Source organism: Thunnus maccoyii, chromosome 21 (assembly GCF_910596095.1).
Source record: "Thunnus maccoyii chromosome 21, fThuMac1.1, whole genome shotgun sequence".
Taxonomy (NCBI): domain Eukaryota; kingdom Metazoa; phylum Chordata; class Actinopteri; order Scombriformes; family Scombridae; genus Thunnus; species Thunnus maccoyii.
In genome coordinates this window covers 14,637,571-14,648,921 of record NC_056553.1, presented here as the reverse complement: position 1 = coordinate 14,648,921, position 11,351 = coordinate 14,637,571, and the positions used below count along the sequence as shown (strand labels likewise).

The window sequence follows — 11,351 nt, the reverse complement described above, 5'->3', positions numbered from 1 at the left end:
GAGACTGACATGGTGCAACAACTTGGTGCTTTGTAGTGAGAAAAAAACAAAAGCAGAAGGTTAAAGGAGTCTGGATGAAAAAATGGTGGGAAGAGGCAGGTTGTCTTTTCTTCAGCAAGAACTGGAGGTAAGATTTGAACTGTCAGTTTTAACAATCAACAGTAGTAAGCTAGCTAAGGTTAACCACAGGGGCTAGAATGTTTACCATTGCTTGGCAACACTGAACACAGAAAGTAGTGACATAATCGTCCAGACTTTAACTCCTAAATATCAAACATGTTTGAAATTATCAGGTCACTGTGAGTCTGTGAGCAGTTCTGGAGGTTTAAGATTGGATCTGTGAACCCCTCACATTACCAGATAATCTGGGTCGAACATCGGTACAAGATCAAGGTAACAAAACAACTCAACAGAAGAAGAAGATGGGGCAAGACCGGATGTACATGTATGCGTTGAAAGACATCTATTATTATTTTCAGGAACATGGTGGGCGAGGGGTTGTTTTTGTCTGGTGATAAGTTCATTTAATGTATTTAATATTCAACAAGTTTGCGAGACAAATCACCCACAAAAGCATTGGCAAGGTATCTGTAAACAAGTTGCGGATTCAAATACATCATCAGCAGAGTCTTGTGATTGGTTTGCTAGCTTTACGTGAGAGCATCTTTCATCAGACGGACGAAACCTTTTACCTGCTTGTCCCTGCAATGTTACTGCTTTCACTCACAACACAGCTGTACCAGAATTTTCCCTGAAATGTTACTAGGTCTCAAAGTGGGAAATTGTCGGAACAGACATTTCAGGGATAGACTGCATGTGTGAAAGTGGCTTAAGATGGCGAGCATAGTCATCTCAATTTCTCAGTGGCCAAGGCAACGTCTTAACTTAGCTTGTTTTGTCAAACCAACAGTCCAAAACCAAAAGATATGGATATACAATAATATAATATAAAGGAAAGCAGCAAATTTGAGAAGTAGAGGCAGAGAGAGTTTGACTTTTCTTTTCTTGCTAATTAATTGTTGTCAATTAATTTTCTAATCATTTAATTTACTTATCATTTCAGCACCATATGTGTAAGCACACATGTTCTTCAAATAGAAGCACTTAACAGCTTAAAAAGGCATCAGTGCATGCATGCCTGCACAGTTATCATTTAATGTAGGTCTCCTTGGTCACTCTGTTCTTTTAAAAGGACTCAGTCTACCTTTCTGTCACCCTCTCTGTCTCTCCCCTGGCTCACATACAGTAAACACACACACACACACACACACACATACATCAGCATGCCACATTTACAGTACTGGCCCTGTTTTCCCTCCAGCAGCTTGTGGCCTAACAGGACGCTCCCTCAAACAGCGATGCAAATAGTCGCCCCAGCTGTCACCTATCAGGGAGGATCCTCGGTGAGTACATAACCAGTCGTGTCCCACCACTGCAGCCTACGTCTCCCTTCATTTCCCATTACAGCGGGTGGGAAAACATTGGTGGAGGCAAAATAATGGGCCTGCTTAGATATGAGGAGGAGTAATCTAGGACAGGAATTAAACTTTCATCTCCTCCAAACAGCATTTCAACGACTCGACTGATTCGTCTCTGCGCAACAGTGCCATTTGTAAACTCAGACATGAATTATTAACGGGGGAGCTTTGCATATCGTTGAGACTCATCGGACAGCTTTTACATCTTGGCACTCAGTGGGCCGCAGCCTCTCAGGTTATGATCGAGATACAGTAATAATGGATCTTAGTAAACTTTAGTAGACAAACAAAATAAGAATTGCATTAATTTGAACTTAGAGGCTGAAGAGCATGATACAGCATGCTGAAGGCGGATTATGATTATTTACATAGTAACCACAATCATTTTGAAATATTGTTTCTTTTCCTTTTTTTTAGGTCAACAAAAAACACACGCCGGAGCAAAACTCCCAAACTCAAAACTTCATTTTATCATTATAGGAAGGCAGCATAAGGCTCCAGTTAAGGTTTTTGCTGCCTCGGCAGTTCCACCTATATATATTGCCTTGTGTATAGGAATTGCCAACAAAGAGACGATTGGAACCATATGCCACTCATTTATTGCAGGGTTGTTGTTTTTTTCACATTCAGCCACTTAGATGCAGCTATGTCATTTACATATTTGCATGCAAGACAAATTGTTGCTTACGTCTTTTTTAGGACGTGCAGTCATATATCAATACCACGCACTTTTTGCAGGCAGCAACACAATGTTTTCTTGTCATGTGTTAACACAGGAAGCAAGTGTTACCCAAACTGACGAAAGCATTTGAGGATACAGTTTTAAAAGTGGAGAGCCTCAATGTTTATCCCACAGCTTCATGTGTATTCTAACGTGCATTTTGGATGATACAATTATAGCGGTCCCAGTCTGCTCAGGCTTTGCTCTATTAAGCATTCAAGCATGATTTTATGAACTGGCAAATAAAAAATCGGCAACCTCACTATTATTATTACAAAAGGGACAAAGCGCACTGGTCATAAAAATTTCCCCAATCCATTAAGCACGAATGAAGAAACTCTCAAATAGGTCTTTTAATCTCACTTAATTGTTTCAGCATATATGAAATGAAAATGCACAAATGAATATTTAAATATTTCACATAAGGTGGCCATTAAATGTGTTTTGCCTTGTTTGCCATGTGACTTCAACTTGTGCCGCAGCTGCAGACGGGAGATCAGGTTTCTGGAGTATGCAGATAACCACTGGACAAACTCAATTATAGACAACGCATAAGATCTTATATTTGCTTTCCATGTTTCCATCAGTGTTTTTCTTCCTCAAAAATAGGCTGCTACTATTGATTCCATTATGATTAAAAATTGATTGGCACTACGTTGGGTGCCAGGGCTGGAAACTCCCTGTGCATCACCACTGCTTTGTACCTTGGAGCATTAACTGCAATAAAATTAGATGACTCTGGAGCCACCAAAGGGCCGACTAAGGCCAAAGGTCCAGTTCATGGAGGAGGAAGGAGGAAAAATAAGCAATTTATCTGAGAGAAAAGAACCTCACCTCTAAGACCTCCCTTGGCAGCAACTCAAAAAGAGCTGGATACTGCAGCAATATAGATACACCACTGTCAAATGGACCATGGTCAATGGCATAGCTGACAATATTAAAGCGATAGTTCACACCAATACAGCTTGTAAAGATACGATAGTACTGTCATGTCCTTGTATCTCAATCCAGTCATCTGGATTATTTTTATATTTATTATAGTGTATTTACTCGAGAAGTTGCATTCAGCTTTTGCAGCATGTGCTGCTGCTATGTCCACATATATGCCTCTGAAGTGGAAGATGCAGGCGTGTAAGTACTTAAATGAGTTTATGTGTGTGTGTGTGTGTATCTGTATGTGCTTGCTTCCATCTGTTTCTACAGTATGGTCGTTGCTCAGGGCAAAGGGTCAAACTGTGTGTCACAGGGAGGTGTCAGGTTATGACAAGGCATCGTAGCTCGGGGAGGGCAGACAAGCTCAGAGAGATGGAAGTGGTTGTGGTGGCTGTCGAGGTGGTTGTCGTGGTGACGTCCCATCCCTGAAGGTCAGACTGGCTAATGGTTGTCCAGGATAACTTTACTATTAACAAAGCTACTGCCTTCAAGGTCAGTCACATAATTATGACAATATGAGCTCAAAGTAGCTATCGAAGGTTTTTACACCACTTCACTTTTAAAACATTTTATTGTTTTGTGTGTATTTTTCTATGCAATCTTTGCATTTAAATAACAAATATGGATTATACAAATGTATCCACCTCTTATTTACTTTTGACTAAATTCAATTCGGCAAAAAATATATCATAACTTATTATCATGCTTAACCGTTTTCTGCACAAAATCGATCTTAATACAGAAAAAGGAAAAAGAGCAACTCTTTCTATATACTGACTGTCACTGTGTGCGTGTGTGTGTGTGTGTGTGTGTGTGTATGCATGGGTGCCTCGATGGGGCTAGAGGCCTGGATGAGTGCATACAGAGTCATGTGCCCGGCAGTTCCCCGCCTCATCCTCAGACAGACACAGTGCTGCTCTAATTAGCTGACCTGTCACCATCGACACCCACAGCTGTGCAGCGCTCAGGGAGCAGGCTGAGCACAGACAGAGGCTGCAAGGTGCAGGGAAAGCCAGCAGTGAAAACACAGACACTGATGAACACGTCCAAGTCTTCTGTCATCGCTCCCTCAGGACAGAGGACGCCACCTCATGCTCTTGCCTGAGAGGTCATATTGCAGATTTACATATTTCATTGTGATTATATCGAGACTCTGAGTTATATTTGGCAACTTGGTTATTGTAAAAAAGCGTTTTTAGTGCATTTAGCCCTTGTGTTTTATTGACATTGGCTTTCCTCTACCTTATGACTCTCAAAGCGTCTTTTTTTTCCTTAATCTTATTTTTTTTTCTTATATTTTAATACCCAATGTGTAGAAAAGTGTGAACGTGGTAACCTGTGATTCCTTTTGCCACAGCCTGTTCTTGTTTTTACACCAAATAAGGACATTCCCATGGGCTATGCATGAACAATATATGTTATATGTTGACCCCAAAACATACATAGAGTGGTTTCACTCCCCATTATAATTCATGTGAGCAAACAAACTGATGTAAATTTCAGAAATCCAAACAAACCTGTATTTGGGTGGGATAGTGCTGTCAACACCAACCATGGACTTTTCCATAGGAGACCACTGTTACTTTCCAGCTTCTAACCACAAGTGTCACATTTCCAACCCTGAGTCGGAACAGTTTAAAAAAAAATGTAACTGCGATCATACTCTAACCTTAATCCTGTGGTTATTATTGTAGCCATGACAACAAAGGTCACCTAACTTTAAGGAAGTAGTAACTTTAACCCACATCACATGATTCTCTAACCTAACAAAGGGATCATTTTAACCCAAACCATGATCGTTCCCTAAACCTAACCAAGTGTTTTTTGTGCATAAACCTAATCAGACCTTAACCATAGCAAACATCATTACTTTTTAATGGTGATTTGTAACAGTTTTGAAAAACACAGACAATTTACGACTCTTAAAGTGCTCAAAAAACACATTTTACATTGTTTTATCACCTTGATATTTCATGACTTTTCCTAATTGTATGATAATTGCTTATAAACATGATTTTGAAATGATCACAGATCAGAAGTCCACCACAAAAAATGACACATTACTTTTGCTTTGGATCTCAGAGGCCCCAGCTGTAAAACATGGTCAAATACCAACAACAAATTCTCGAAATTAAACAACCAAATAGGCATTAATTGATCCTAATGATTAGTGCCAGATTAGAAAACACTCCTATGTGTCGTTTTAGTGCACATGGTCAAACAACCTATTTGGTTGTTTAATTTGGAGAATTTGTTGTTGGTATTTGACCATGTTTTACAGCTGGGGCCCCTGAGATCGAAAGCAAAAGTAATGTGTCATTTTTTGTGGTGGACCTCTGATCTGTGATCATTTCAAAATCATGTTTATAAGCAATTATCATACAATTAGGAAAAGTCATCATAAAAAAATGTAAAATATGTTTTTTGAGCTGTTAAAGAGTCTTTAGGACCATAAACAGAACATGAGGGTTAAATGACTTTTCTGCCAACAGTAACTATAGTTTGCTGCATACGTGTCTAAAATTCTGTTGAATATAAAATAAAAATGAACAGCAGTTGAGGAAAAATACTGTGCTGCCGATGAAGCATAAAAGCGCATGTTTCCATCCACACAGTCCTGGAGCCTACCTGCTTCTCGGCCCTCTGTGTCTGAATAGGCTGTTGTTTGGGCCGAGCTGCGTTTGGGAACATGAGGGGAGATGACACTGGAGTAGAGATTTAAGACACGGTGCGCTGGCTATCGCAGGTCTCCTGGTAGGCCTCAGACACGGCGCTCTGTGCTTCCCGTCCTCAGCCCAGACTCATTCTCTGTCTGGCTGCCACACACACACTTAAGCAGGGCAGAGAAATCCCTCATCTTGTATCTGGTTCAAGGTTCGCTGCCGTTGATGACAGTTGATGACAATCCAGAGGGAATATCACCTGCGACTTGAAATGGAAAGCAGTGAGAGAGAGAAAATGAGAAAAGAATACTCTGCTAGAGCAAAGAATAAAACCAAGGATTTTTCTCTTTAATTTGATATATTGACACACAAACCTGACATATTAGTAGATCAAAACATTTGTTTTTTATTACAATTCTCATTAGCATTTTACTCCCCACAGAATACTCCATGATAGCATTCTTACCAATATATTTTCTCTCTTGTCTTACTGGTTCATCGATTGATTCTAATTGGATCATACTTATCATTCAATGGTTAGTAATCACACATTTTGTAATGCTGAAACATAAGGTGTCTATAACCAATTGCTGATATTTTATATTGGCAGAAACTAAACTGCAGACAAACAAAACTATCGATCTCTGGCACACACACTCACATCTCTTCCTCTCCTGTGTGCACACACTCCTCTAAAATATGCATTGTGAATCCACGTCTGCCGAGAGTTGTATGCCCCTGCATTATGCTTGAGTGATATATTTTATATCATTTCAGGGAAAAAGAGAAAATCAATGAGATTTAGTTGGCAGTGGGGCCTGATAATTAATTCTCAAGGTTTGGGTAAAATATGGGACTAATGATGGAATAATGTAAATGTTATGAAGTTTCACTTGAAGCTCCACTCCCCCACCCAACCAGTGCAGCCAAAATCGAACTTCAGAATTTTAATAAATTGTCTGTAGGAATGATTTTAGCTTGACTCCATCTTCTCTGTTTTCTAGATTCATAATGTTTCCTGAAAAACTTGAAGGAAGATGAATGATTTTATAACAGTGAGGCAGTAATTAAAGTAAGTCAAATTTACATTTCCCTTTGTTGCATGGCACTGACTTTCAAAAATATCTCTAGGTATTTTCAATACACGTAAAAAAAAAAAAAAAAAAAGGAAGGAAAAAAACTCTTAAGTGGGAAACTTTCTCTCACCTCTAACTGCCCTGTTCAGAAGAACCACTATTAGTGAACACTGTTTAAAATTATGCTACATTTTTTGGCCTTTTAGAAAAGTAAACAGTTAAAATGAAAGAGGAAAAACAACTACTGATGTTTTCAGAAATATGTTTCTTGGATAAATATTAAAAATCACTTCAAACTTTGATCTGTGTTCTTCCAAGCCTTTTCGACATCAAGGAAACTACCCACTTTTCATTCCACCTGTCAACTGCCACAATCTGTTTTTATTTCGAGCTACCATCTCTGTCTGTGCTGGAAATTTGCTTTCCAGACTGAGATACCTGCTACTGAGCTATTGTCAAGTATGTTTGAGAAATGAAAAGCACAGTGAAGTAACTTTTGGTTGTGATTTTTTTTTTTTTTTTTTTTTTGCATTATTCACTGAATGCAAATAAAAATAACATCAGAAGTAGGGAAGTATTTCTGTGTGAATAAAGTCACTGCAGAAGGCGTGATACATGGTGCAAACCTTCTGTCTCCTGTGTGATGTCTTGTACTGTTTATCATAATAAGTGAGCATTAATGTGGATTGCATGCATAATATTTTGTACACTGAAGGAAAACTAAGTGGAATGTGGAATTTTAAGCTCAATCCTGACACTTATCATGTTACGCCCTTCATCAAAGTCATCCTTCGTGTAGTTGCACAGCGTCGTAATCAGCCAACCAAGGACTAAATACTGCTGAGGTGTGATTGAAACGTGCACAGCAACCAGAAGCTCCCAGAAGCCAGTTGAACTTCATGGTCCATTTTTGTGTGCGCAGTGAGTGTACGGAGGATATATGCGCTTATGTATGAGCGGTCGGCCATGAGTGTGCGAGGGTCAGGGCCGGGTAAGGGGAGCAGTGGAATATACTCCAGGGACCTGGAAATTCACGTGGAAAGAGGGAGGAAGGCTTGGATGGAGGACGGGTGTGTGGGTGAGGACATGGGGGATGGTGAGTGGGTGTGTGGAGGTGTGGAGGTGGCAGGGAGAAGCGATGTGGAGAAGGAAGGGGGGAAGCAGTGAATCCCTACTTAATCTGATAGGAATTCATCCAGGCAGAGGAGCGGAGGAGCCATGCAGAAAGGCAACAGTGATCTATGAGCAACGAAAACAGCCGAGATGCAGTTAAATGGATGAGAGCCACAGTGTTTATGCCGGCAACATTAAAAGGAGAATTCCACCCTCAAATTCACTGCACTGTATATCATCAGTTTGTGATACTCGGAGCATCTTTATGATGAAGTGCCATAATTTAGTTTGTCGTTGTACAGGCTTGCATCTACTTGCCTACAACTTCCCCGGAATGCTTTTGATTAAAAAAACTTGCTTGGACTTGTTGCATCCAGCTGATTTTTGTCAGAGGAGACAGAAACGATAGCACCATTAGTAACTGAATGAGAAAGGGGAGTTTCTGTAGTTGAGAAAAAGCAGTCTTAAAGGTGCCCTTTGAAAATTTCTTGGAAACAAAGTAATGGTTATGTATTTATCTGTGAGGCCTGACAAACATGTTGAATGTACTTCCTTATTCATAAAACATTTGAAAAGCTGATTTTTTTTTTCAAGTCATGCATTGTTTACATCCATGAATTGCTAAGCAGACTTCTTCTTTACTGCCTTTGTTCATCACCATCACCAACTGTCGATCAATGGAATAGCGTGAAACCAGCATCTGAAATGTCTCAACATGTCTTTTGTCTGTCTATTAAGGCTACTGCTCTGTACGGAAGATCTTTCCTTCCTCTATAGTGGACTTGTCTGATTGATTTAATTGTTATGAAATGTAGTGAGTGTAGAAACAAGCGCTTACATTCATTCAATTATTACCTTATTAAACTGCACAGTACCGGGTGTGAATGAAACATCCCTTGAATACTTTTGGCCAGTTATCCACACTGAATGTAGCTGTTACTTTAATAGTGAGCAACAATCACACTGTGAGCTGGCACATCTTTCAGGTTTAAACAGAAGGCGCCTAAACAAACTTCCCCAACAACCCTGTGATCTTTGTTGTCGTTTAAACATTGTTTCAATTGGTATATTTCCATCCAATTGTTTGTATGTGCCCCTTAACTCGCTCTCTTTCACCATAGAGGCTGATAAAAACACTCAAAGGGACACATGGATGAGAGGGGACCAATTAAATCATTTAAAAAGAAACACAAATACCATCAGAGGTGGGAAGTAGCGATGATACAGTATGCCACCAAAATGATCAGTGCTTGATTAAGATTATGTAATCTAAATCACATAAATGTTGTTTATAAAGGCACATACTTACTCGATTAACATTTCCTTTTTACTAAAATTTCTGAAATTTGCATTAAAATTGTATTACATTTTAATGGAAACATAAATAATTGTCTTTCACTATTGGAAAGGTCTATAGTGTGCAGAAAGTTATTCTTTGAAGTTATTTATAGTTTCTTTAAAGCTGCTATAATCAATAGTATTGTATTAACAATGGATATGTGAAAGATGTCACCCAAAGTGTCAAACCTACAGATAATTATCACCCAGCTCATCAGTTCTTCACAGATCCACAGAGCATTTCAGCTTTCTCTTTCATACTGTTGACATACTGTTTTGGTTCACTCTCACCGCTCTCATCAGCATCATTTTCAGACACAGCAGGCAGCTATTTCAGCAAAACAGCTCTAAAAACCTACTGACGCTACCCACCAAATAGAAGACAGACAAAATTAGCGACTCGCTGGAGAACACAGTGGAGCATTTAGCAAGAGGTAATATCGGCAGTGGCAGTCATCAGGTGGCCAAACACAACTCCAAATAAATAACGTTGCTCCGTGTCTGCTTGCTAGCAAGTTTGCCGTATCAACATATAAAGGCAATAATATGACAGTTTTATCTTCTCAGCTGGTTTGCTGCCACCAAGTGGCAAAAAATTCAGTTAATGCAGGTTTAAATGAACAAGAAGTTAGTGTAATATGGTTAACTTTTCTTATCTATCCCAGACCACAAAGAGAGAGTTAGGATAGCTTTGAAGTGTTGTCATGTGTTATGTATCAATTGTACATGCGATAACTCTAAATGAAAGATTAATTGCCCCTTAATTGGTTGAGAAACTTCCTAGATTCTTTCAGGATATAAGGTGGCTCTAGCTTTCACTGATTTAGTTGTGCACATCATTCCAACAAATGCATATTGATTCATTTTGTAATACAATAATAGCTTATTCTATCTATAATATGTCAAAAGAAACTCCAAAGGCCATGCTGGCATGCTTGCAATACACATTTCTTGTGTGAGATGTTGCATATACAGGATGTGGAGTGTTTTCATCTCCTTGATGTTCCACAGACTCAAGCAACACACGGAAAAGGCAGGCAGGCAGGGAAGGAGATGTTGCTTTGGGCCTTACAAATGACCTAGATACTGGAGTATGAATTTCATTTACCTCTATCGCAGCATCTAAGTGTACCTCACTTTCTTTACGCATCCATATGGCAACCATGGAGCTGGAGCGGATACAAAAACAGCCCACAGGTAGGCTTTTTTTTTTTCATCAGCATTTATTTGCTCACTCGCTCACTCACTCACTCATTCACTCACTCACTCACTCACTCAAAAAGTAAATGAGAGAGAGGAAAAACTGAGAGAGAGAGACCTCTAAGTTTCTAATCCTGGAGAATTTATCTGCTCAGTAGGTAAAATGTTTTGCAATAAGCAAGATTTGGCTGAAGCCAGGATAAGTTAGATGTTTGCTATTCTGCTCCAGGACTGAACATTTCCCTCCATGTAATGCAGAGGTTACAGGTGTTAACCGCAGCCAATGGAACTATTGATTAATCGGAAAGGCAGTTTGGCAAGCCTTCTTAGACCACAAAGTGGCTGATCAGAATTCTGGGGCTGCTAGTTCCAACAGTTCCTCGCTGGGCACGGAAGGAGAGGTGAAGAAATGGTGGAGAGGGAGGAGAATAGCGAGAAATGAGGTTGGTGGAGGTGGTGGGCAGGGGGCAAAGAGATGTGACGCATGGGGTAAAGAACAGAGGGGGGGGATGATGGAGTGAGAGTGAAAGTGTGGAAGGAGAACGAGTGAAGAGAGAAGGGAGAGGGATGAATTGTGAGGCAAAAAGAGATGTGAATTGAAGGCCAAGTAGTGTGGGTTATCATATCTGAACCGCGAGACATGAATCTCAATCCATCAATAAGCGCTGCATTTTGATAAAAATATCCCTGCTGCGGCCGGCGTTAATGGATAGTGCGCTGCTGAATGTGTCATTTTTACTCTTCCCCTGAAATACCAGAGAGAGAATGGGTCCCACTCCACAAAGAGATCTGGATCAAGGTCAGTGATCACTTCCAGAGTAATAGTGCC

At 39.9% G+C, this 11,351-nt stretch overlaps 1 long non-coding RNA gene across 2 annotated transcripts; it reads left to right on the top strand.

Moving 5' to 3' along the window:
* The first annotated feature begins 303 nt into the window (after positions 1 to 303).
* On the top strand, positions 304 to 4,972 carry LOC121888251. Of its 2 annotated transcripts, none has more exons than XR_006093170.1 (4): positions 304 to 393; positions 1,325 to 1,403; positions 3,403 to 3,624; positions 3,976 to 4,972. It is a non-coding gene; the product is annotated as an uncharacterized LOC121888251 (long non-coding RNA). The 2 variants fall into 2 exon arrangements; XR_006093169.1 differs by having other exon boundaries at positions 1,322 to 1,403.
* The last annotated feature ends 6,379 nt before the right edge of the window (positions 4,973 to 11,351 follow it).